Source organism: Symphalangus syndactylus, chromosome 9 (genome assembly GCF_028878055.3).
Source record: "Symphalangus syndactylus isolate Jambi chromosome 9, NHGRI_mSymSyn1-v2.1_pri, whole genome shotgun sequence".
Classification (NCBI taxonomy): Eukaryota; Metazoa; Chordata; class Mammalia; order Primates; family Hylobatidae; genus Symphalangus; species Symphalangus syndactylus.
The window spans coordinates 104,369,064-104,396,809 of record NC_072431.2 but is presented as its reverse complement, the minus strand read 5'-3'; the positions used below and the strand labels follow the sequence as shown (position 1 = coordinate 104,396,809).

Here is a 27,746-nt window from a genome sequence, read left to right as displayed (position 1 = left end):
GGGCAGAGCTCAGATGAGACTCAAGTCCTGGGTGCAGCCTGGAAGTCTGATTCCAGAGGAACAAAGAGACAAATACCAACGCGGATTCTGGCAGAGGGGAACAATACAGGTGCCCAGTGAGTAAAACTGGGGCACAAGAAGAAGGTTTAATTACCGGAAAAAGATAGCAGGTACTGAATGTGGGGCAGAAAGTGAGGGAAGATGGGAGACAATTGCCTCTCTTGCTAAGACCCAGCACAGAGTCCTGCACGTGGGAGGAAATCAATAAAGATTGTCTGGCTGTTTCGTTAATTAACTCAGCAGCTTATTTAGCTCAGCCAGGTCTGTTGAGTCTTTAAAGAAACTGGATCAGTGTTAAGGCAGGGCTGCAGCCCTCCTGCATCAGAATCACCTGGTGGGGGTGGGGGATTGGGGCTTGTTGAAAATACAGATACCAGGGCTCTGAAAGAGACTTTATCCTAACCTCTTGGGCCTGGGGCCCAGGAATCTGTATAACACTGGGCTACATGGCTGTACCTGTGGGTCGCCTTGTTCTATTGGAGAAACTTGTTATTATATTGGGTACTCTTTGCCTTAAATTTCAGGTTAAAATTAATTTTTCCCCCAATTGAGCAAAATTGAGGCAGTGACAGTATTCATATGAATGTATCTGGTGTGATTCGTCCCATTTTTCAGGTGGAGGTTATCTCATTCCCTGCCTCCACACTGGACCGGTTTGCCCAGATCTGTTTTTACCTACAGGGCCAGCTGCAGGGCTGGGCAGTCCCAGTTTCCTGTGCAATCCCAATGGCAGGAATCTCGGCCCTATCCTCTACCCACTGTGCTGATAATTAGGTCATCCTTTTCAGACTTGACATCCCAGGCCCAAGCATCCCTGCTCCTAATTGTTCCCTGAAGGTGCCCCAGAGCTGGAGTACCACGGTGAGCCCTGGGGGTCCACAATACCTCTAGATCCCAGCATCTCACCTGCCCCCACCATACTGACCTAACACACAGGAATGGGTGACTGCCTTCACTTCCCTCATTCAAGTCTTTCCCTAATTCAGAAACAAATATGTACTGAGCACCCACTGTATATATGCCAGGCACTGGGTTACCAAAGTGAGAGAAGATTTGAATTCCTAGGGGTCTCCATTTCTCCACAAGAGTATTGGTTTGGTTTGGTTTTTCCATTTTGATGGTAATCTTTTTTTTTTTTTTTTTGAGACGGAGTCTTGCTCTGTTGCCCAGGCTGGAGTGCAATGGTATGATCTCGGCTCACTGCAAGCTCCACCTCCCGGGTTCACACCATTCTCCTGCCTCAGCCTCCCGAGTAGCTGGGACTGCATGTGCCTGCCACCATGCCTGGCTAATTTTTTGTATTTTTAGTAGAGACGGGGTTTCACCATGTTAGCCAGGATGATCTCGATCTCCTGACCTCGTGATCCACCTGCCTCGCCCTCCCAGAGTGTTGGGATTACAGGTGTGAGCCACCGCACCCAGCCTGATGGTAATTTTTTTTTAAAAATTGATATTCTGCCATATAATTTTTTTTTAAATTTTTGAGATGGAGTCTCGCTCTGTCACCCAGGCTGGAGTGCAGTGGCACAATCTTGGCTCACTGCAACCTCTGCCTCCTAGGTTCAAGTAATTCTCCCTGCCTCAGCCTCCTGAGTAGCTAGGACTACACGTGCCCACCACCACACCCGGCTAATTTTTTATATTTTTAGTAGAGATGGGATTTCACCATGTTGGCCAAGTCTGTCTCAAACTCCTGACTTCAGGTGATCCGCCCGCGTCGGCCTCCCAAAGTGCTAGGATTACAGGCATGAACCACCACACCCAGTCTCTGCCATATAATTTACAGTCTGCATTTATATTCATAAACATTCTCTTCAAGTGAAGGCCAAATGATACCATGTGGTGATGAACCATGAAGGATCCAAAATGATTTAAATAAAGTGCCCAACGTTTTGTTATCCAAGCTCAAAAGAAACTTGTAGCAATCAAAGCAGCATTCTCGTGTTCATGGACCCCATTTTGTACCTACCATCTTGTAAAAGTTTGTTATGAATGTGGCACTGCATGAACAATGAAAAACCTTTCTGTTCCTCATTCTAGCAATTATGCAATTAGACACTTCTTAAAGGCAGATTTCCAGCATGTGACAATGCTAACTTTACTTTTGAGTGAGCAAGACACTTCCTCAGAGTGATCAACTGGCCTTCCATTAAAATCGGCATTTCAGGAATGCTCAAGGGCAGAGTTTTAATTAACTATGAGGTTGGATTATTCTGAGCTAGCATACAAGGCAAAGCTAACAGGTATTCTTTGCATTAGCACTGAACCCAAAGGCCAAAGACAATAACTACACCATTAGTTTCAGGACAAGAGCATCATCTGTCATATTAAACTAATGTTGCTTTACTTATAAAATACTGGTTTTGCAGTGGTGTTTGGGCTTCATTCATACATCAGCTTTGTTTTTATAATAATAGCTAGTACTAATTAGTGCTTGCCACATGCCAGGCACTGTGCTAAGCCTTTTTCGTGGATTGACCCTTTAATCCTCAAAACAATCCTATGAGATAGATACTATTTCCTGTGTCTTACCAGTCAGTAAACTGAGGCACAGAGAAATGAACTTACCTGAGGTTACACATCATGTAAGTGACAGGTCTAGGATTTAAACCCAAGTGGGTCTTGCTCCAAAAATTGTGTTCTTAATGCAATGCTATACTGTTTATCATTATATCATTTTATATATATATGATTATATATCACTTTATATATTAAATGATATGATTTCATGATTTCATTTTATATTTTTTACTTTTTTTTACATATTTAAGTAGTTATAAAAACTGCTTAATCCAATATTTAGCTTGTAAAAATTTCTTTTCTGATTTAAGAAAAAGAAAGGTCTATGTACTATTCAAGTGAAAGAAATGCTGTTTCAGTAGAATTTCTGCTCAGAGTAACTGGGACCTGTTCTTTGTTTTGATGTTGTTGTTTTGTTTTGTTTTGTTTTTGTTTGTTTGTTTTTTGAGACAAGATCTTGCTCTTGTTGCCCAGGCTGGAATGCAGTGGCGCAGTCACAGCTCACTGCAGCTTTGATCTCAAGCAGTCCTTCCCACCTCAGCCTCCCGAGTAGCTGGGTCTACAGGTGCGCACCACTAAGCCCTGCTAATTTTTGTATTTTTTGTAGAAACAGGGTTTAGCCATGGTGGCCAGGCTGGTCTCAAACTCCTGGTCTCAAGCAATCCACCCATCTCGGCATCCCAAAGTGCTGGGATTTCAGGCATGAACCACCGTGCCCAGCTGGGATCCATTATAAATCCCAGTGGTGACATGAAGTAGGAAGTGGCTCCGATGCCTGGCTTAGCTCTGTAAGCCTTTCTGATCCTCTCCTCACAGCCCAGCATGCCCTCCTCACTAGGGAAGGCCTATTGGGTAAGAACTGAGACTCCTGAACTCATCTCCACTTGTCAAGCCCCTGAGCATTCCCAAAGCCTAGTTTTCCTGTGAAGTGTTCTGCTGTTAGGTCAGCTCTCCTGCTAGGAATGCAAGCTGGAGTTGCAGCTGACATTGCCGTCTTTGAACCCAAAGTATTCCTCATCCCACCCCACTCCAATCTCCAGCCTTCTGCAGGGCAGGTGAGTTTCCCAACTCTCTATCACAGCTGACACCTGACTGTGAGGTCCCAATCAGCATCAGCTTCCTCATCCTCCTTCTCTCCCTTCTCCCTACCAGACTCACGTTCAGATCCTTCTCCTTTGGCTCAGTGACAGCCTCATATGTGATTACACTGCCAACTGCCTGGTGCCAACTCCAGTTCACCAGGCCAGTATCACAAAAGTGAATTACACTATTATAACTGCATCGAAATGAGGCAGTAACTCCTTGAAAATTTGTCAGTAAGATGCAGGTAATAAATGCTTCTAGTCTGCTGGAAAGCCCATGAATTGCAATCCTCCCTCTTTATAATCACAAAAGATATGATGCATAATTACAAGTTAATGGAACTGACTTTTGCATGTGACTTGGGAATTATAAAATTATAAAGCTGAGAGGGTCCTCAGAGTTAGATCACTCCCTGCAAGTTGCATCACTTGTTTACAAATGCTTTTTTGTAGCACAATGGTAAAAATCACTTTTACCATTGTTTCAGCACTAACAAATGAGCCCCCATAATCTTCATGCTTTTGGGAAGAGTACTGTCCACTGTCCAGTCTCCAACTTCCTTTTTTTTTTTTTTTTTGAGACAGAGTTCCGCTCTTGTTGCCCAGGCTGGAGCACAATGGCATGATCTCAGCTCACCGCAACTTCCACCTCCTGGGTTCAACCAGTTCTCCTGCCTCAGCCTCCTAAGTAGCTGGGATTACTGGCATGTACCAACATGCCTGGCTAATTTTGTATTTTTAATAGAGACAGGATTTCTCCACATTGGTCAGGCTAGTCTTAAGCTCCAGACCTCACGTGATCCCGCCTCGGCCTCCCAAAGTGCTGGGATCACAGGGGTGAGCCACTGCCCCCAGCCCAGTCTCCAACTTCTTGAGTGATGAGAGGTGGTTAAGTAGCAGCCAAGTGGCTTCCTGGTCCCTGGATCACAGCTATGGCATTGCATTCTTGAAGTCAATCGTCCTGTGATGGTCTATATACAATCTTCCTTCCCAATGATGGCAAAGGAGGCAGCTCCCAGCAGGCCAGTTGGGAAGCGTGCTCCAGAACCCATTCCTGCAGCCTGGGACCCACTTCTCTAGCCTTCCATTGGTTTTTATGTTCCTAGTACATACATCAATTTGGTTCTGCTTAAAATACTCTGAATGGATCCTATTTAAGAGCCCTGGCTAATATACCTGCACTAATCATGTCACAAGAACCCTATGAAGGAAGGACTAGTATTCCCTTTTACAGTAGGAGGAAACTGAGGCACAGGAGGTTAATAAGGTTGCCCCAGGGCTTATTTAGTAAGTGGCGGTTTCTTTAGTAAGTGGGTCTCTGGCTCAATCCACCCCAGTCCAGCTCCTCAGGCCACACTCCAAAGGCTTCGCTGCCTCTGTCTTAGCTGGGGCTGCTCTAACAAAGTACCACAGGCGAGGTGGCTTAGAAACAACAGAAATTTATTTCTTATAGCTCCAGAGGCTGGAAGTCTAAGATGAGGGTGTCAGCATGATTAGGTTCTGGCAAAGACCCTCTTCTGGGTTGAGAATCCAGGTTAATTCTCAAGTCTTCACATGGCAGAAAAGGGCAAGAGAGCTCTCTGGGGTCCCTTTAGTAACAGCACTAATCCCATTCAAGGCGGCTCCATCTATCACCTGAGTATAGGAGTTCGAGACCCGCCTGGCTAACATGGTGAAACCCCGTCTCTACTAAAAATACAAAAATTAGCCAGATGTGGTGGTGCATGCCTGTAATCCCAGCTACTCGGGAGGCTGAAGCAGGAAAATCACTTAAACCTGGGAAGCAGAGATTGCAGTGAGCAGAGATCACGCCACTGTACTCCAGCCTGCATGACAGGAACGAGACTCCGTCTCAAAAAAACAAAAAAAGAGGTCTCCACCTTAACAACTTAATCACCTCCCAAAGCCCCCACCCTAACACCATCACACCATGGGTTAGTCTTTCAACATACAAATTTGAGGACACATTCAGTTTGTTGCAGTCTCATCACTGTGCTACTTGATGTAACAGGAATTAATGGTGCTTTGTCAGACTTGAATTATTTTTCCGATCTGACGTCATTCCACTCATGATCAAATTCCCTGAAGAGTCTGACTGGCCTGCTGTGGGTCTCAGATCTCACCTACCCAAGGCTCCTTGATTGACAGTTCCCTCAAGACTGCAGGCAGTGGGTGGAGCCAAGATGGCCGAATAGGAACAGCTCCGGTCTCCAGCTCCCAGCCCCAGCGACACAGAAGACGGGTGATTTCTGCATTTCTGCTTGAGGTACCGGTTTCATCTCACTAGGGAGTGCCTAACAGTGGGTGCAGGACAGTCGGTGAAGCGCACTGTGCGCGAGCCGAAGCAGGGCGAGGCATTGCCTCACTCGGGAAGCGCAAGGGGTCAGGGAGTTCCCTTTCCTATTCAAAGAAAGGGGAAACAGACGGCACCTGGAATATCAGGTCAGTCCCATCCTAATACTGCGCTTTTCCAACGGGCCTGGAAAACGGCACACTAGGAGATTGTGTCCCGCACCTGGCTCGGAGGGTCCTATGCTCACGGAATCTCGCTGATTGCTAGCACAGCAGTCTGAGATCACGCTGCAAGGCGGCAACGAGGCTGGGGGAGGGGCGCCCGCCATTGCCCAGGCTTGCTTAGGTAAACAAAGCAGCCAGGAAGCTCGAACTGGGTGGAGCCCACCACAGCTCAAGGAGGCCTGCCTGCCTCTGTAGGCTCCACCTCTGGGGGCAGGGCACAGACAAACAAAAACTCAGCAAGAACCTCCACAGACTTAAATGTCCCTGTCTGACTGACAGCTTTGAAGAGAGTAGTGGTTCTCCCAGCACGCAGCTGGAGATCTGAGAATGGACAGACTGCCTCCTAAAGTGGGTCCCTCACCCCTGAGCAGCCTAACTGGGAGGCACCCCCCCAGTAGGGACAGACTGACACCTCATTCAACCGGGTACTCCTCTGAGACAAAACTTTCAGAGGAACTATCAGACAGCTGAATTTGTGGTCTCACGAAAATCCGCTCTTCTGCAGCCACCGCTGCTGACACCCAGCCAAACAGGGTCTGGAGTGGACCTCTAGTAAACTCCAACAGACCTGCAGCTGAGGGTCCTGTCTGGTAGAAGGAAAACTAACAAACAGAAAGGACATCCACACCAAAAACCCATCTGTACATCACCATCGTCAAAGACAAAAAGTAGATAAAACCACAAAGATGGGGAAAAAACAGAGCAAAAAAACTGGAAACTCTAAAAAACAGAGCACCTCTCCTCCTCCAAAGGAACGTAGTTCCTCACCAGCAACGGAACAAAGCTGGATGGAGGATGACTTTGATGAGTTGAGAGAAGAAGGCTTCAGACGATCAAACTACTCTGAGCTACGAGAGGAAATTCAAAACAATAGCAAAGAAGTTAAAAACTTTGAAAAAAAAATTAGAAGAATGGATAACTAGAATAACCAATGGAGAGAAGGGCTTAAAGGAGCTGATGGAGCTGAAAGCCAAGTTTCGAGAACTACGCGAAGATTGCAGAAGCCTCAGTAGCAGATGCGATCAACTGGAAGAAAGGGTATCGCTGATGGAAGATGAAATGAATGAAATGAAGAGAGAAGGGAAGTTTAGAGAAAAAAGAATAAAAAGAAATGAACAAAGCCTCCAAGAAATTTGGGACTGTGTGAAAAGACCAAACCTACGTCTGATTGGTGTACCTGAAAATGATGGGGAGAATGGAACCAAGTTGGAAAACACTCTGCAAGATATTATCCAGGAGAACTTCCCCAATCTAGCAAGGCAGGCCAGCATTCAGATTCAGGAAATACAGAGAATGCCACAAAGATACTCCTCGAGAAGGGCAACTCCAAGACACATAATTGTCAGATTCACCAAAGTTGAAATGAAGGAAAAAATGTTAAGGGCAGCCAGAGAGAAAGGTCGGGTTACCCACAAAGGGAAGCCCATCAGACTAACAGCTGATCTCTCAGCAGAAACTCTACAAGCCAGAAGAGAGTGGGGGCCGATATTCAACAGTCTTAAAGAAAAGAATTTTCAACCCAGAATTTCCTATCCCGCCAAACTAAGCTTCATAAGTGAAGCAGAAATAAAATACTTTACAGACAAGCAAACGCTGAGTGATTTTGTCACCACCAGGCCTGCCCTAAAAGAGCTCCTGAAGGAAGCACTAAACATGGAAAGGAACAACCGGTACCAGCCCCTGCAAAAACATGCCAAATTGTAAAGACCATCGAGGCTAGGAAGAAACTATAGCAACTAACGAGCAAAATAACCAACTAACATCATAATGACAGGATCAGATTCACACATAACAATATTAACGTTAAATGTAAATGGGCTAAATGCTCCAATCAAAAGACACAGACTGGCAAACTGGATAAGGAGTCAGGATCCATCAGTGTGCTGTATTCAGGAAACCCATCTCACGTGCAGAGACACACATAGACTCAAAATAAAGGGATGGAGGAAGATCTATCAAGCAACTGGAAAACAAAAAAAGGCAGGGGTTGCAATCCTAGTCTCTGATAAAATAGACTTTAAACCAACAAAGATCAAAAGAGACAAAGAAGGCCATTACATAATGGTAAAGGGATCAATTCAACAAGAAGAGCTAACTATCCTAAATATATATGCACCCAACACAGGAGCACCCAGATTCATAAAGCAAGTCCTGAGTGACCTACAAAGGGACTTAAACTCCCACACAATAATAATGGGAGATTTTAACACCCCACTGTCAGCATTAGACAGATCAACGAGACAGAAAGTTAACAAGGATATCCAGGAATTGAACTCAGCTCTACATAAAGTGTACCTAATAGACATCTACAGAACTCTCCACCCCAAGTCAACAGAATATACATTTTTTTCAGCACCACACCACACCTATTCCAAAATTGACCACATAGTTGGAAGTAAAGCTCTCCTCAGCAAATGTAAAAGAACAGAAATTATAACAAACTGTCTCTCAGACCACAGTGCAATCAAACTACAACTCAGGATTAAGAAACCCACTCAAAACCACTCAACTACATGGAAACTGAACAACCTGCTCCTGAATGACTATTGGGTACATAATGAAATGAAGGCAGAAATAAAGATGTTCTTTGAAACCAACGAGAACAAAGACACAACATACCAGAATCTCTGGGACACATTCAAAGCAGTGTGTAGGGGGAAATTTATAGCACTAAATGCCCACAAGAGAAAGCAGGAAAGATCCAAAATTGACACCCTAACATCACAATTAAAAGAACTAGAAAAGCAAGAGCAAACACATTCAAAAGCTAGCAGAAGGCTAGAAATAACTAAAATCAGAGCAGAACTGAAGGAAATAGAGACACAAAAAACCCTTCAAAAAATTAATGAATCCAGGAGCTGGTTTTTTGAAAAGATCAACAAAATTGATGGACCGCTAGCAAGACTAATAAAGAAGAAAAGAGAGAAGAATCAAATAGATGCAATAAAAAATGAAAAAGGGGATATCACCACCGATCCCACAGAAATACAATCTACCATCAGAGAATACTACAAACACCTCTATGCAAATAAACTAGAAAATCTAGAAGAAATGGATAAATTCCTTGACAAATACACCCTCCCAAAACTAAACCAGGAAGAAGTTGAATCTCTGAATAGACCAATAACAGGTTCTGAAATTGTGGCAATAATCAGTAGCTTACCAACCAAAAAGAGTCCAGGACCTGAGGGATTCACAGCTGAATTCTACCAGAGGTACAAGGAGGAACTGGTACCATTCCTTCTGAAACTATTCCAATCGATAGAAAAAGAGGGAATCCTCCCTAACACATTTTATGAAGCCAGCATTGTCCTGATACCAAAACCTGGCAGAGACATAACCAAAAAAGAGAATTTCAGACCAATATCCTTGATGAACATTGATGCAAAAATCCTCAATAAAATACTGGCAAACCGAATCCAGCAGCACATCAAAAAGCTTATCCACCATGATCAAGTGGGCTTCATCCCTGGGATGCAAGGCTGGTTCAACATACGCAAATCAATAAATGTAATCCAGCATATAAACAGAACCAAAGACAAAAACCACATGATTATCTCAATAGATGCAGAAAAGGCATTTGACAAAATTCAACAACCCTTCATGCTAAAAACTCTCAATAAATTAGGTATTGATGGGACGTATCTCAAAATAATAAGAGCTATCTACGACAAACCCACAGCCAATATCATACTGAATGGGCAAAAACTAGAAGCATTCCCTCTGAAAACTGGCACAAGACAGGGATGCCCTCTCTCACCGCTCCTATTCAACATAGTACTGGAAGTTCTGGCCAGAGCAATCAGGCAGGAGAAGGAAATAAAGGGTATTCAATTAGGAAAAGAGGAAGTCAAATTGTCCCTGTTTGCAGATAACATGATTGTATATCTAGAAAACCCCATTGTCTCAGCCCAAAATCTCCTTAAGCTGATAAGCAACTTCAGCAAAGTCTCAGGATACAAAATCAATGTGCAAAAATCACAAGCATTCTTATACACCAATAACAGACAAACAGAGAGCCAAATCATGAGTGAACTCCCATTCACAACTGCTTCAAAGAGAATAAAATACCTAGGAATCCAACTTACAAGGGATGTGAAGGACCTCTTCAAGGAGAACTACAAACCACTGCTCAATGAAATAAAAGAGGATACAAACAAATGGAAGAACATTCCATGCTCATGGGTTGCAAGAATCAATATCGTGAAAATGGCCATACTGCCCAAGGTAATTTATAGATTCAATGCCATCCCCATCAAGCTACCAATGACTTTCTTCACAGAATTGGAAAAAACTACTTTCAAGTTCATATGGAACCAAAAAAGAGCCCGCATCGCCAAGTCAATCCTAAGCCAAAAGAACAAAGCTGGAGGCATCACGCTACCTGACTTTAAACTATACTACAAGGCTACAGTAACCAAAACAGCATGGTACTGGTACCACAACAGAGACATAGATCAATGGAACAGAACAGAGCCCTCAGAGATGATGCCGCATAGCTACAACTATCTGATCTTTGACAAACCTGACAAAAACAAGAAATGGGGAAAGGATTCCCTATTTAATAAATGGTGCTGGGAAAACTGGCTAGCCATATGTAGAAAGCTGCAACTGGATCCCTTCCTTACACCTTATACAAAAATTAATTCAAGATGGATTAAAGACTTATATGTTAGACCTAAAACCATTAAAATCCTACAAGAAAACCTAGGCAATACCATTCAGGACATAGGCGTGGGCAAGGACTTCATGTCTAAAACACCAAAAGCAATGGCAACAAAAGCCAAAATCGACAAATGGGATCTCATTAAACTAAAGAGCTTCTGCACAGCAAAAGAAACTATCATCAGAGTGAACAGGCAACCTACAGAATGGGAGAAAATTTTTGCAACCTACTCATCTGACAAAGGGCTAATATCCAGAATCTACAATGAACTCAAACAAATTTACAAGAAAAAAACAAACAACCCCATCAAAAAGTGGGCAGAGGATATGAACAGACACTTCTCAAAAGAAGACATTTATGCAGCCAAAAAACACATGAAGAAATGCTCCTCATCACTGGCCATCAGAGAAATGCAAATCAAAACCACAGTGAGATAACATCTCACACCAGTTAGAATGGCCATCATTAAAAAATCAGGAAACAACAGGTGCTGGAGAGGATGTGGAGAAATAGGAACACTTTTACACTGTTGGTGGGACTGTAAACTAGTTCAACCATTGTGGAAGTCAGTGTGGCGATTCGTCAGGGATCTCGAACTAGAAATACCATTTGACCCAGCCATCCCATTACTGGGTATATACCCAAAGGACTATAAATCATGCTGCTATAAAGACACATGCACACGTATGTTTATTGCAGCACTATTCACAATAGCAAAGAGTTGGAACCAACCCAAATGTCCAACAACGATAGACTGGATTAAGAAAATGTGGCACATATACACCATGGAATACTATGCAGCCATAAAAAATGATGAGTTCGTGTCCTTTGTAGGGACATGGATGAAACTGGAAAACATCATTCTCAGTAAACTATCGCAAGGACAAAAAACCAAACACCGCATGTTCTCACTCATAGGTGGGAATTGAACAATGAGAACTCATGGACACAGGAAGGGGAACATCACACTCCGGCGACTGTTGTGGGGTTGGGGGAGGGGGGTGGGACAGCATTAGGAGATACACCTAATGCTAAATGACGAGTTAATGGGTGCAGGAAATCAACATGGCACATGGATACATATGTAACAAACCTGCACATTGTGCACATGTACCCTAAAACCCTAAAGTATAATAAATAAATAAATAAATAAATAAATAAATAAATAAATAAATAAATACAAAAAAAAAAAAACAAAAAAAGACTGCAGGCAGTGGAGTCAGGGTAGTTCCCCCAAAGGAAAAGCTGGCTGCTGTTTTCCAATGGCAGGGAAAGGGTTGTTGGTCAGACCAAAACAGATGTCCACCACAAGTACCAAAACTCATCTGAGTCTGGCCATTGCTCAAAAGCATCATGGGACAAATAGACAAATGAAAAATGCCCAGATGTTAAGTGGAAACTTGCCCGTATTCAGTCACTAAATTGTCTTATACGGACCTTGAAGACGGCTCATGAAATGTGAAGACTTTTGTAAAATGTGGGCATAGCCTCAAAGCTGCCATGGGGGAAGCCAGGCACTCTGGAAGAGAAGGTAGGAAAGAGAAGACACTGAGGAGCATGACTGGGTGCCGCGCTCAGCCAGCCTCACACCCCCACCCACTCCGTGAGGACCACTTGGAGCACTGGTTGAAACCCCGGCAGAGCTTGGTGATGGCATTTCTGCCACATACTGGCACCATAACTAAATAAAGAATGTCCTTGAGCTAGAATTGAGAAGGCCTTAGAGATGCCCGGAAACAGCCTGCTGCTTTGACAAATGAGAAACCTGATGGCCAAAACCCCAAATCACAATTTATCCCTGGGCACCTGGTGGATTCTTCTGTTTCCTGGAGACTGGTAAATTGATTTCAGGGGTAGGATTCATGTGCACTTGAGTAGCTCCAACTCCTTATCTAATGATTTTAAGTTTTTGTTTAAATATCTTTTTCCAGAATAAAATAAAAAATACCTCCTCTCTCTCTACCCGCCCCCCCCGCCCGCCCCAGACACACACACACACACGGTCTTCAAAAAGTTCATAGAGGCTGAGGCCGGGGGATCCCTTGAACCAAGGAGATTGAAGCTACAGTGAACTATGATCATGCCACTGCACTCTAGCCTGGATGACAGAGCAAGATCCTGTCTCTCCGCCGCAAAAAGTTCATGGAAAGCGGGGCGCGGTGGCTCACGCCTGTAATCCCAGCACTTTGGGAGGCTGAGGGGGGCAGATCACGAGGTCAGGAGATTGAAACCATCCTGGCTAACACGGTGAAACCTCGTCTCAACTGAAAATACAAAAAATTAGCCGGGTGCGGTAGCCGGCACCTGTAGTCCCAGCTACTCGGGAGGCTGAGGCAGGAGAATGGCGCGAACCCGGGAGGTGGAGCTTGCAGTGAGCCGAGATCGCGCCACTGCACTCCAGCCTGGCGGACAGAGCCAGACTCCGTCTCAAAAAAAAAAAAAAAGTACATGGAAAATGCATATTATGAAAAAACTATGCAAAGATTTCAAAAATAAACGGGACTAACATTATGTGTCTGAACAGGATCTAGTTTAAGGCACTAAAAAGGATAAGACGTAAGTTTGAAAAGAGCCTCTGTCAGAGCAACATGAATTCTGCTAAAACTGAAGCAAGGACAAATATCAAATTTATGGTGAACCTTGGGTGGAAGAATGGTGAGATCAATGACGCTTTACAAAAAGTTTCTGGAAATAATGCCTCCAAAGAAATCAGCAGTTTGCAAATAGATAACTTAGTTTTTTGTTTTTTTGTTTGTCTCTTTGTTTTTTAATTTGTAGGGGGGGGGCGTCTTGCTGTGTTGGCCAGGCTGGTCTCGAACCCGTGGGCTCAAGCAATCCTCCTGCCTCAGCCTCCCAAAGTGCTGGGATTACAAACACAAGCCACCACACCCAGCCTTGTTTTAAGAAGGGATGAGATGATGTTGAAGATGTAGCCCGCAGCAGCAGACCATCCACGTCAATTTGAAAAAAAAAAAATTCATCTTGCTTGTGCCTAATTAAAGAGGACTGACAATTAACTGCAGAAACAATAATCAACACTATAGACATCTCAACTTGTTCAGCCTAGAAAATTCTAAAGGAAAACTTAAAGTTGAGCGAACTTTCTATTCAATGGATGCCAAAACCATTGCACCCAGATCAGCTGCAGAGAAGAGCAGAGCTTTCAACAGAAATTTAAACAAGTGGGACCAAGATCCTGAAGAATTTCTTTGAAGAATTGTAATAGGAGATGAAACATGGCTTTACCAGTATGATCTTGAAGACAAAGTACGATCAAAGCAATGACTACCAAGAGATAAAAGCCCAGTCAAAGCAAAAGCAGACCAGTCAAGAGCAGAGGTCATGGCAACAGTTTTTTGGGATGCTCAAGGCATTTTGCTTGTTGACTTTCTGGAGGGCCAAAGAATGATAATATCTGCTTATTATGAGAGTATTTTGAGAAAGTTAGCCAAAGCTTCCACAGAAAAACACCCAGAAAAGTGTCACCAGAGAGTCCTTCTCCACCAAAGCAATGCTCCTGCTCATTCCTCCCATCAAACAAGGGCAATTTTTCTAGAGTTTCAGTGGGAAATCATTAGGCATCCATCTTACAGTGCTGATTTGGCTCCTTCTGACCTTCTTAATTTTCTAATCTTAAGAAAAAATTTAGGCCAGGTGTGGTGGCTCATGCTGTAATCCCAGCACTTTGGGAGACCAAGGCAGGTGGATTGCTTGAGGCCAGGAGTTTGAGACTAGCTTGGGCAATGTGGTGAAACCCCAACTCTACAAAAAATACCAGAAACATTAGCTGGGTGTGGTGGTGGGAGCCTGTAGTCCCAGCTATTCAGGAGACTGAAGTGGGAGGATCACCTAAGCCCAGGAGGCAGAGGTTGCAGTGAGCAGAGATCATGCCACAGCACTCCAGCCTGGGCAACACCGTGAGACCCTGTCTCAAAAAATAGTAATTAGATAAATAAAAATTTAAAGGGCATCCATTTTTCTTCAGTTGATAATGTGGAAAAAAAAAAACAGCATTGAAATGGTTAAATTCCCAGGACCCTCAGTTCTTTAGAAATGGACTAAATGGCTGGTGTCATCACTTACAAAGGTGTCTTGAATTTGGTGGAGCTTACATTGAGAAATAAAGTTTATAAAGTTTATATTTTTTATCTTTTAATACCACTTTTCCACGAACTTTTTTTTTTTTTTTTTGAGACAGGATCTCGGCTCTGTCTCCCAGGCTGGAGTACGGTGGTACAATCTTGGGTCACTGCAACCTCCATCTCCTGGGTTCAAGCCATTCTCATGCTTCAGCCTCCCAAATAGCTGGGACTACAGGCACATACCACCGTGCCTGGCTAATTTTTGTATTTTTAGTATAGACAGGGTTTCTCCATGTTGGTCAGGCTGGTCTCGAACTCCTGACCTCATGTGATCCACCCACCTCGGCCTCCCAAAGTGCTGGGATTACAGGCATGAGCCACCGAGCCTTGCCTAACTGGTTTAATTTTATAATCCCTTTCTCCCGAGAAAAAAAAAAAAAAGAAAGAAAAAGAAAATTCAGAGTTTTCAAATTTCAGACAAGTGCTCTTTACTGCTTTTACTGAGATTTTTCCTTGACAATCATTTCCTGGAATTTCTCCATTGATGCCTTTCATTGCTAGTCTCAACTTTTTGCTGAAGGTTGATTATGTGACTAAAAGTTGGTTGCAAAAAATGTCCCTACATATCACATTTTCCCAAAGTTCTGCTCTTTTTCCAATTCAACCTTCATGATTTTACTTTTCCCTGCAATATAAGTAATCTCTCAGTTGCTAATTCACAAAACCTCAGAGTTGGTGACTTCTCTCCCCATCTAGTCATTCTCTGAACTGACCAAAGTAGGAAGGTTTCAAGCATCATCTTATGAAGACCCACTTTTCCCAAAGTACACTGTACAGGAGAGACAAGAGGATTTATTCTAGTCGCGGCAAGGCTTCTGCAGCAGTCAGCAAAGCAGCAGAGTAGTTTAGCACTAGCCAAAAGGATGATAGTGCTTTATCTACCTACATAAACAAAGTCATACCTGGAAAGAGGCAGAAATAGAATAACCCCTGGGCATTATTTATTTTAGAATAGGAAGAAAGAAATTGAGGAAGACTGGGCCTTACCTGATATGCCTGGCAATTAATGAGCAGAGAGCAGTGCTGGTTACCATTTTAGCTGAGAGATAAAATGTGTAAGGGAATGAAAGGAGGCAAATCTGCTCCCAACGATGGTCACCAGTCAGATTTCCCAGAGTCCAAGCTCTTTGGACATTCAAGGAGAATTTTTAAAAGCTTTCCCTAAGTTGCTAAACCATTGTCCCCCAATAACAAATAATTTATATCAACCTAGAGAATTTTGGGCCTTGTATCAAGATACAGTGAGGCAGAGCACTTATAAATGATGAATGAGCAGCAGGGCCAGTCACGCTGATATAAACTCAAACCGTGGTGGCCACCTCCTATTAGGAAGTTCCAAGTGGAATCCCTCCATAATGGGATTTTATGCTCATAGTTGTGCCTAACCTTGCCACAGCAGAATCCCCATTTGTGTGCCCAGAAGTGCAATCAAGCAGTCATCCTTGCACTATGATCCTGTCTTGAATTTCTTAGCTATGTGTGACCTTGAGCCTGGGCACTTCCCTTCTTCATATCAGGACATTAAAGGGAAACAAGAAAATATATTTTCTTTTTTCATATTAGGATCTCACAGTTTTTACTGCTTCCTTGTTAACTTTTTAATACAATACATTCATGTAATGCCAAAATTAAGATAATGTTTGGGAAAAACCCAAATACCCAATTTACCAAATCGCTCTAAAAGCTAGCTGATTAGTATGTCCCCTTTTGTTTCTGCAAAATTAGATTCATAATGTATATGTGATCTGTTCATCTGCTGCCTTCACTTATGATTATGACAGTTATTTTCTCTATAAATTTCATAATCACAATTTTTTACAAAGGGTATATCAGCATATTGTTGGCCCTAATTTAGTAAATCATTTCCCTATTGTTCATCCAGGCTGAAAGAGTCTTTATCAGCACAAGACCAAAGAAGCTTCCATTTGCTATTAAGTTTTGAGTTGGGAACTCTATTCAGAGAACAACTACTATGAAAGCTCTACGTGACTCCTTCAGATGCAAGAGTGAGGCCAGCTCAGCTGGGATAAGCTCCTACTACAGAAAGGTAGGGGGAAAATTCCAGAATCTGGTGATTCATCATAGAGCTAGCACTAGCATGAAAGGATGAAGTTCCCACCTCAGGGACAAAATGAAAAACAAAACAAGAAAGCCACACCAAAGAATGAAAATTTTACCCATAATTAGTTGTGTTGAATATTGCTTGTTTTTCCCCTTTTAGTTACTGGCATATAAACTTTTAACAGGAACAACAACAAAAAAAAACTTTAATCATTACTTTTTTATTTTTTTTTTGAGGCAGGGTCTCACTCTGTCACCAAATCTGATCACAGTTCACTGCAGCCTCAACCTCCCAGACTCATATGATCCTCCTACCTCAGCCTCCTGAGTAGCTGGTACTACAGGCTCACACCACCATGCCCAGCTAATCTTTGTATTTTTGGTGGAGATCAGGTTTTGCCATGTTGCCCGGGCTGGTCTCGAACTCCTGGGCTCAAGCAATCTTCTTGCCTCGGCCTCCCAAAGTGCTGGGATTATGGGTGTGAGCCACCGCACCCACATAATGATTACGTTACTTTTTTTGTTATTCTTTTTTTCATTGGAAAAGGAATAAATGCACAAGATTTTTTTTAATCTAGACACAGTATATTGTCTCAGATCTCAACCTCTACCCTTCTGGAATTTTTCTTTGTATATATATGTATATTTACATGTGATGTCCCTTTTTGTTTACACAAATAAGGACACGCACTGTATTGCACTTGCCATTTTTATTTGACCTCAGGTCTCAGATTGATTCATCTTGGCATAGATAATCTGCTTCATTATTTTTTGTAAGAGCTGCATAGTTTTTCACTACATGAAAGTGCTATAACCATTTCCCTAGTGTGAGATATTTTCATAGTTTCTAGGGTTTTTTCATATTAAAAATAATGTTGTAACCATAACGTTTTTTGACAGATTCAAGGCAATCAAAAGTTCTGGATTTCCTGAACAGTCTTAAATTAATGTAATAAATGATTTTTAATAGAATAATTTATATAGATTCCAAAAAAGCATTTGATAAAACTTAACGTTTTATTCCTGATTTTTTAAAAAGAAATTTCAGTAAAGAAAAAATTCTTTTTTTAATTTTTATGCTTAATGGGGAAATAATGGAAGCTTTTCCATTACAGGCAGGAAAAAGACAAAGACACCCATTCTCACCATTATTGGTTAAATTGCTCTAGAATTACTAATGCAAAAGAAAGAAATAGAGGTATTAAAATAGAAAATAAGGAGGTAAAATTATCTTGATCTGCAGATGACTATTATATATCATGAAAAACACACAAAAACAACAGAAAAGCTTTTAGAGGGCCAGGTGTGGTGGCTCATGCCTGTAATCCCAGCACTTTGGGAAGCTAAAATGGGAGGATCGTTTGAGCCCAGGAGTTCTAGACAGGAGTTGGAGACCAGCCTGGGCAACATAGTGAGACCTCCATGTCTAAAAATAATTTAGAAATTAGCTGCGTGTGATGGCGTGCACATGCAGTCCCAGCTACCTGGGAGGCTGAGGTAGGAGGATTGCTTGACCCCAGAAGTTCAAGGCTGCAGTGAGCCTTGATCATACCATTGCACTCCATCCTGGGTGTCAGAGTGAGACCCTGACTCAAAAAAAAAAAAAAAAAAAAAGTCCGGCACAGTGGCTCATGCCTGTAATCCCAGCTACTTGGGAGGCTGAGGCAGGAGAACCACTTGAACCTGGGAGGGGGAGGTTGCAGTGCGCCAAGATCACACCACTGCACTCCAGCTGGGTCACAGTGCAAAACTCCATCTCAAAAAACAAAATGCTTTTAGAAACAATAAGAACATACAGCAAAATGTCTTTCACACCATTGATGAGTGGTAAACTGGCATAAGCCCTTGGGAGCAATTTGGACTATCTATCAAAACTCATAGAGCCTGTAACCTTACTTCCCAAAATTTCTCCTTCAGATATACTGCCCCATGGTTCAGAGACACAGATACAGGTATGTATACGTATACATGTTCATTAGAGCATTTTTTATAACAGCAAAAAGGCTGGAAACAACTGGTTTTATAAGGGGATGCCTACATAGTATGAGCTAGTATTTGATATGAACACAAAACATCTTTCAAAGAATAGCCAAGAAAGTGGTATCAGTGTGTGTCTCTAAGGAATAAAACCTAGAAAGGATGAGAAGGAGCTTGTTTTTTACCATATGCCTTTTGTATGGTTGGAACTAGTCATGTGCTCCCAAAACGCATGCCTTAAAATGTTTTTGTAGCACAGGTAAGACTTTTCTAATAGATAAATTTATTTTCATAAAATCCTAGATTAAACCAGAAGATTAATTTTTAGTTCAAAATAGATGGATCTAGACTGGGAGTGGTGACTCACGCCTATAACCCCAGGCACTTTGGGAGGCGGAGGTAGGTGGATCACCTGAGGTCAGGAGTTCAAGACTAGCCTGGTCAACATGGCAAAACCCCGTCTCTACTAAAAATACAAAAATTAACCAGGCTTAGTGGTGGACACCTGTAATCCCAGCTGCTCGGGAGGCTGAGGCACGAGAATCGCTTGAACCCAGGAGGCAGAGGCTGCAGTGAGCTGAGATCGTGTCACTGCGCTCCAGCCTGAGCGACAGAGCAAGACTCCATCTCATAAATAAATAAATAAATAAATAAATAAATAAATAAATAAAATAGATGGATGTCCTTCGTGCAGCACAGAAAAGCCTTTCATTGGCATTGAGAAGAGGGAAACAACACCTAAGGATTTTTTTTAGTGTTTTTTGTTGTGGTTGTTTTAGACTTGATGGCTTTGAAATGGTGTAACTATCTCTACTCATCAATCAACTTTACTGGTCAGTGTTTTTCAAGTCCTGTGCCCAGATACCAATGCATATCACTGAGCAAGGTGAATTCAGGTTGTGACATAACCCAGGACCAACCTCGCTTTTTTGAGGGCTTACAGTGACCCAGTCGAATAGGGCAACACTGACTCAAAAAGCTTGGGACAGGCCAGGCCAGCAGGGAGGAGAGTAAGAACTTTATCTGGGGTCTGTTCTGTTTGCTCCTGCTGGCTCCTCTGGTCACAGTGACCACCATCAGTGACAACACAGTTCCACTCCAAAACTTTTTCATCTCACATGTTCTCCTCCTCTCATTTCTACTTCTGATATAGGCAGGGAAGCTTGGGCAACTCTGGTGAGTGGCAGGAGGAAAAGAGATAAGGGCATGTGATGTTAGCAACAGAAAATTCTACAGCTAATAGCAATAACCTTTTACCTTAAAATCACATGAAACTAAACTATATTGATCAGTTCCCAAACCCTCATCCACTAACTAGGCTGCTACACCTGAATCACTGGGGAGCACCTTTAAATGCAAGAATTCTCGGGCTGTACTCTGCTTCACTGGATCTGGGGAAGGACCTGGAAATCTATATTTTTAAGACATTCCCCAGGTAACTCTGATAGGCAGCCAGGCTTGGCAAACATGGATATAAATTATTCAGTTACACCCAAATAATTGTGGCCCATATAACAGTCTAATAAATTTGAATGTGACCCCTTGGGGGAAAAATATCCCAGGAAAAATTGCTATCATAAAGGAATTAAATTAATCCTCAAGAGTGTGTAAATTAATCCCAGTAAACACATTATAGTCACTGCATTAAGTAAAAAATTTTGTCTGCCTACTCAATAATGAAATAAGCAGAGACAGGACATTTTAAAGCCTGCAGGAGATATTATAATTCAAACACTAGCCTAGAGCTGATAAATATTTTATAGACAATCAATTTTATTTCATTCTACTTGAGAATGAATAAGGGTGTACGTTTCTATTTGGCAACATCAGGGTTTTTGAATTGAATTGGAAGCTTATGGTGTTGGTGAAACTCATGTGAATTTCTCCCTCAAGATGAGTATTAGCAACTTCATAACTAAAAGACACCAGGTCATTTTTTCTCCTCACTGTAAGGCACTTCACATGGCTTGGTCTTTTGACTCCGCTCTGAAGTACAGTGCTGCAAACTGTCTTTTGTAGAGTCCTGTAAAATGTACTTGTTCTCTAGAAACGGACAGATCTGTAGATGTCTGGTTCTGGTCTTCCTTAATTTCCTCCTGCTGAGAACCTTGCAAAACCTCACTACAAAGTAAAGCCAAAGAAAGTTGGAAAAGTAGGTTCTTTTCATTCGTCAACTTACAGGACCACAACAAAAAGTCTCTGCAGGCAGTAGGGGAGTTTATGGTAAACACCCACAGGCAGTGAAAGTTTGTCATGGGTTTATTTTCTCATCCTAAATTGAGTAACATGTTTTGTAAAGGATAATATCATACAAGCCAAGAAAGCCTTCGGGGTTTGACAAACATATGGAGAGATTCTTTTAATACAAATAGGGAATCTGGACTGTGAAAATTAGGTGTTCTCTGTTCTCAAAAGTGGGAGGACAAGTCTGCCCAACTTCATGTGAAAATGTACTAGAGAAACAAGAGTTGACCAGAGAAACTGGTTGTCAGAGTTTAAACTGAGATTTTTCTTCTAAGAGAAATGGTAACTTTTTAAAAAGATTCTTTCACCCATTTCCAGACCCACTTCATGGCAGGATGCTTACCTTGGATGCTTACATTTGGTGTCAAGATGAAGGGGGGGGGGCCTTTCCTGGATGTCACTGGAATGCCACAGCAGGCCTGTAGAAGTCACATTGCAGGAAAGATGTTGGGCTTCCCAGGAGGAAAAGGGAAAGGGCTGGGGATGAAAGATCAAGCTCCCAGACCATGAGGGTGAGACCCCTGAAAGCCGCCCTTTTGGAAACAACATCCCCAGAAGAGAGAAAACTAAGGTAGAGGAAATCCAAAAGTTGCATGCTTTATTTCAAGACCAAAGGTGAAGACTGCCACACAGGGATGTGTCATGCGAATGCCTCTAGCCCAGCCTCCCAGGAGCTGCCAACCTGCTTCTGGGCAGCCGTGATAACATTCAGTGCAGACTGTCCACTGCTGGCCGAGGGCATTTTGCTTGAAGAGGGTGTCCTTTTTGGGGATGGGAAGAGAACAGTGTCTAAGCAAAACATTTGAAGAGCAGTGATGCAGAGCCTCTGCCTCAGAGTACAGCCACAGTGGGGCAGTGACAGGGACAGCCACCAGAAGCCTCCAGACCCATTCACAACCAACCAGGAAGGGGTTGGGACTGAGGATGACAACCCCGCCATCAGCATGTGTGCACATAAGAGGAGAGGACACCAGCCCCCAGTGGAAACTGCAGAGTTTAGCATCCCAGTACCAACATCTTATGTATGATAATCTTGGCCTCCAACTGTCCCTCCTTTGGAGTGTGCGTGTGTTGAGGAGAAAGGGGTAGATAGATATAGTTTGCTAATGAATTTCTCATATTTCTATATTTATAATGGATAGGAATATATAATCGAATATAAAGAATGCATGATTCTTTGAAAATTATGTAAGAATTCATATATGAAAATTATGAAAATTCAGAGCCTTAGCTCTTTACTAAGCAAGAAAAATTACATCAGCTGGGTATGATGGCTCAAGACTGTACTCTCAGATACTCAGGAGGCTGAGGCAGAAGAATCGCTCGAGCCCAGGAATTCAAGACCAGCCTGGGCAACATAGTGAGACCCTGTCTCTAAAAAAATAATAATAACAAATAAAAATAAAATTAACCCGACATGGTAGGTAGTGCACAACTGTAGTCTCAGCTACTCGGGAGGCTGAGGTGGGAGGTTTGCGTGAACCCAGGAGATCACAGCTGCAGTGAAGTATAATCATGACGCTGCACTCCAACCTGGACAACAGAGCAAGACCCCATCTTGAAAGAAAAAGAAAGAAGAAGAGATTACCTCAAGCTAGTCAATGCAAACTCCTTTTTTTTGTTGTTTTGTTTTGTTTTGTTTTGTTTTGTTTTGTTTTGTTTTTTGAGACAGGTCTCACTCTGTCACCCAGGCCGGAGTGCAGTGGCTCTATCACAGCTCATTGTAGCCTCGACTTCCTGGGCTCAGCTTCCTGAAGTAGCTGGCACTACAGGCACCTACCAACATGCCTGATTTATTTTTTGTAGTTTTTGTAGGGTTTCACCACACTACCCAGGCTGGTCTCAAACTCCACGGCTCAAGCAATCTGTCCACCTTGGCCTCCCAAAGTGCTGGGATTACAGGTGTGAGCCACCACGCCCAGCTTGGCAATGCAAAACTTCTACCTCCTTTTCACATATACAGGTTTTTCCTGCAGTTACTAGAAGCAAAATATTTACCCTCACCTCCAAGAGTTTTATTTTAGATGAGATGACAAAATGCCCACATAATGATTAAAGATCAGTATAAAGCAGAATGTAACCAGAACCTGAATGGGGCAGGTGTAGATTAAAGCCATAACAGTAATCTAGAGAAAGAAAGCATCTCTGGAAGCCAAAGCTACTGCTACAGTGAAAGATTTCATAGAAGTGGGACTTCAGTTGAGCTCTGAAAATAATTTAGTTAAATGTATATGAGAACTATGGCTGGGCACAGCAGTTTATGCCTGTAATCCCAGCACTGTGGGAGGCAGAGGCTGAGGTGGGTGGATTGCTTGAGCCTGGGAGGTCAAGGCTGCAGTGAGCTGTGATCACATCACTGCACTCCAGCTTGGGTGACAGAGTGAGACCCTGTCTCAAAAAAAAAAAATGAATATGAGAATGAGATGGAAATTTATCCGAGGAGAAGTAACAGCAAAAGTTCAGAGGTCAGAACAAGAGGGGCTGTTTGCAGGACCAGATCTCTGCCTGGCGCTGTCCACCTTCCATGCGATGGGTAGGAGTGTGCCCCATGTTGCCTGCTCACTATATGCCAGCCACTGTGCCAGACACACTCACTTATTATCCTGTTACATCCTCACAGAAGCCTTTCCACACCAGAGGGGAAGGAAGGGCTCAGAAGGGTTCAGTAATTTGTCCAAGGTTGTATGTTAGTAAGTGGCAGAGCTAGGACTCTAACTGAAGTCAACCAAGTCCAGAGCCTATACTGTTAACTCCAACACTTTTATATGAATCCATGGTTGGGTGGCCAGTTGGCAGCAGTGAGCAGCATAAAGCTTAAAGATATGTGTTTTTGGCCAGAACAATTTGTAGAAAAGCAGATTGACTTGGCTGGGATAGGCTGGCTCCCCGATCAGTTTAATTCGTGTTTCCCACCCCCCAGTTTCACATTCTCACGCTACCTGTCTAGGAAATCCTGCCTAAGGTGCCCAGTTGACACTGAGGCAGGTGAGGGGAAATGGAAAGGAAAGAGTCCATCCTTTTTTTTTTTTTGAGACAGAGTCTCACTCTGTTGCCCAGGCTGGAGTGCAGTGGCACAACCTTGGCTCACTGCAACCTCCGCCTCGCAGGTTCAAGCAATTCTCCTGCCTCAGTCTCCCAAGTAGCTGTGATTACAGGTGCCTGCCACCACGCCTGGCTAATTTTTGTATTTTTCTTAGTAGAGATGGGTTTTCACTATGTTGGTCAGGCTGGTCTCAAACTTCTGACCTCAGGTGATCCGCCGGCCTCGGCCTCCCAAAGTGCTGGGATTATAGGCATAAACCATCACACCCTGCCAGAGCCCATTCTTGAGATCCTTCTAAAAAAGGAATTTGAAAGCAAAGACAAAGAAAGGAAAGAGTTAAAGACTTAAGTCTACAAGGATTTTCACAGTGAATTCTCCAGCATCAGAATTCCCTTGGGCAGGTTGGGGATGGGGTGGCACGGGGCACTTGTTAAAAATGCAGAGCCCTGGGCCCACAGCACTCCCACTGAGTCTAGGGGATGGCCAAGGGGCCTAAATTTGTTAGCAGGCTCCACTAAAATTTGAGAGCTATTGGACTGTACTCATTCCAGAAAAAATCCCTCATACTCACCTAGTTTTCCCTTCTTGCAAATATAACTCTTAATCACATTTACTCTAAATGAGAAATAGTATTCACTGTCAGCCTGTAAAAATACTTCACATATGTCTTAGGAAAACCTTTAATCACAATTTTCTTTTCTCTGAGTGCTTTTTTTTCTGATCTTTGAGCTTTGGAGCACTAAATTAAAGTCAGTCCTAAATCCTTTTCTAATCAACACTTACATCAAAAAGACTTCACTGCAATTCAATTTGAGCCATTTTCGCCATTCATGTTCAGCCTATTATTAACAAGGAGCTGACCAGTGGCGTTGAGAATTTTTCACACTGACCAAAAACTGGGGTTCACTGAGTGCCAAGACATGTTTTGCAGGCCACAGGCAGTCACTTGGCTTCCTTTTCCTTCCTGTCCCCTGGGAAAGGTAGGTAAGAAAAATCCCCTGAAGCCTCTGGGCAGTGAGGAGTACCTCGCCCTTGCCCCTGACTTTAGGAAGAGCTTTCCCCGTTCCATGCCTTTTCCTCTGAAGCTCAGAATGCCTGAATGACCTTCCCCTCCTGCCACTCCCCCAGAAACTCCTAATCATCCTTCAAGTTTCAGCTCAGAAGTAGTGAAAATAATAATCATAAATCACATTTCCCTATTCAACTCTGTCTTAGCTTACTATATAATTTCCCTTTATAGTTCTCATCAAAGTCTTTCATGATCTAATTGTGTCAGTATTTGATGAGCACCTATCTATCCCACTGAAAACTACATGAGGGCTGAGACCATTTGCTTTGCTCAGACTTGTATTTATAGCATATTACTATGTCTGGCACATAGTAGGTACTCAGTATTATTGGATGAATTCAGAGGCTTATGTTTACTGAGCACCTAACAATACGTCAGGTACTGCTATGTGCTCTTGACACATGATGTATTTTAATTTTCCCAACAACCGTCTGAGGTAGGCACTATTATTACCCCTGTTGGATAGGTAAGGATGTCAAGGCTCATCGAGGTCTCAGGGATTTGTCAGGGTCACACAGCTAATGAGTGTGGGTGCTTGGATTCAAATATGAGTTTGTCTACCTCTAGATCTCGGCTCTCACCCGTGATATTATACACCTACTGTTTGACATAGTCAGCTTCCATAACTGTTACCTTCTTGGACACCCTCTTCCTAGAATTAATTGTTTCCTCCACTGTTTTTTTCTCATAACATTTCAAATATTCTTCCATTGCCACACTATTACATTGCATCAGGATTTAAATATGTGTCTAGGAGCTCCATGAGTGCATGGACCATGTTTTATTAAACCAGCGGGCCAATTCTAACCACATAGTCCATATGCAGGTGCAATTACAGTACGGGATAAGTGCCTGATTAACCCAGCATCAGTCTCTCTTCATCCATCACTATGGAGAGAGATGCCATTAACCTAAGTGGACAAATTGACTAAGGGAACAGATGGACAGCACAGAGGCAGACCCACCAGATACGGAAACCTGGCATGTAAGAGGTGCACTGGGAAAAGGATGGAGCCAGCACACTCAGTGGTCCGTGTAACAAAGGAATGAAATTAGACCCCGTATCATACATGATACATTAAAAATAATTCTAAATGGGCCTGGTGCTGCGGTTTACGCCTGTGACCCCAGCACTCCGGGAAGCCGAGGCGGGCAGATCACTTGAGGTCATGAATTCGAGACTTACATGGTGAAACCTGTCTCTACTAAAAATACAAAATTAGCAGGGTGTGGTGGCTGGCACCTGTAATCCCAGCTACTGGGAAGGCTGAGGCAGGAGAATCGCTTGAACCCAGGAGGAGGAGGTTGCAGTGAGCCCAGATTGCACCATTGCACTCCAGCCTAGGCTACAAGAGGGAAACTCCATCTCAAAAATAATTCTAAATGGACTAAAGACTTCCATGTGAAAAATAAAACTTTCAAACATATAAAATGAGGAGTGATCACAATGATAATCAAGGAAATTAAAATCAAGGCTATCATAAGATATTCATTTTAAAGCCACTGAATTGGCAGAAATAAAGAAATCTGATAATACTCAGTATTGGCAAAAATATGGATCACTAGGAATTCTTAATCCACTGTTGATGGTTATATATATATTAGCAAACCACTTTAGAAAAAAGTTTGGCAATATCTAAAGAATTATATTTATACTATAAAATATATGTAGCAAAAAATGAATTAACAGGTAAAGCTGCTATTGAAAATAGTATGAGTCTTCAAAATTTTAAACATAGAATTACCATACAATTCCACGTCTGGGTATATACCCAAAAGAAGTGAAAGCAGGGATAAGAATGTATATTTGTACACTTATGTCATAGCATTATTCACAATAGCCATAAGGTGGGAGCAAACCAAGTGTCCATCAATGGATGAATGGATAAACGAAATGTGTTGTGGTGTGTGTGTGTGTGTGTGTGTGTGTGTTAAATGGATAAACCTAAGGACATTATGCTAAGTAAGATAAGTCAGTCACAAAAGGACAAGTATTTTATATGAGGTACCTAGAATAGGGAAATTCATAGAGACAGAAAGTAGAATAGACGTTGCCAGGGGCTGGGGGAAGAGGAGAATGGAGAGTTTTCTTCTGCAGATAACTACTCTCCTTTTGAGTGACAGCTCTTGGCCTGTTACTGGGCTTTGGTGGAAACTGAACATTGACTATGGGTCATCAAGTCACCATGTAAACCTGAACTGCCTGTCATGAAGTGGGTGCTTTCTGACCCATCTAGCCATAAAGTGGGTCGTGCACAGCAGCATTCCATCATCAAATGGAAGTGGTATATATGGGCTCGAGCAGGTCCTGAAGGCACAAGTAAGTTACATGAGGAAGTGGCTCAAATGCCCATGGTCTCCACTC

General features: G+C 42.7%; 1 long non-coding RNA gene across 2 annotated transcripts; it reads left to right on the top strand.

Annotated features, from left to right (window-relative positions):
* The first annotated feature begins 6 nt into the window (after nucleotides 1-6).
* LOC134731383 (uncharacterized) lies at nucleotides 7-22,368 on the top strand. 2 transcript variants are annotated; one of them, XR_010113607.1, is made up of 4 exons: nucleotides 7-116; nucleotides 16,870-17,034; nucleotides 18,966-19,000; nucleotides 21,588-22,368. It is a non-coding gene; the product is annotated as an uncharacterized lncRNA (long non-coding RNA). The 2 variants fall into 2 exon arrangements; XR_010113606.1 differs by lacking the exon at nucleotides 21,588-22,368 and adding an exon at nucleotides 19,515-19,633.
* Nucleotides 22,369-27,746: the final 5,378 nt, after the last annotated feature.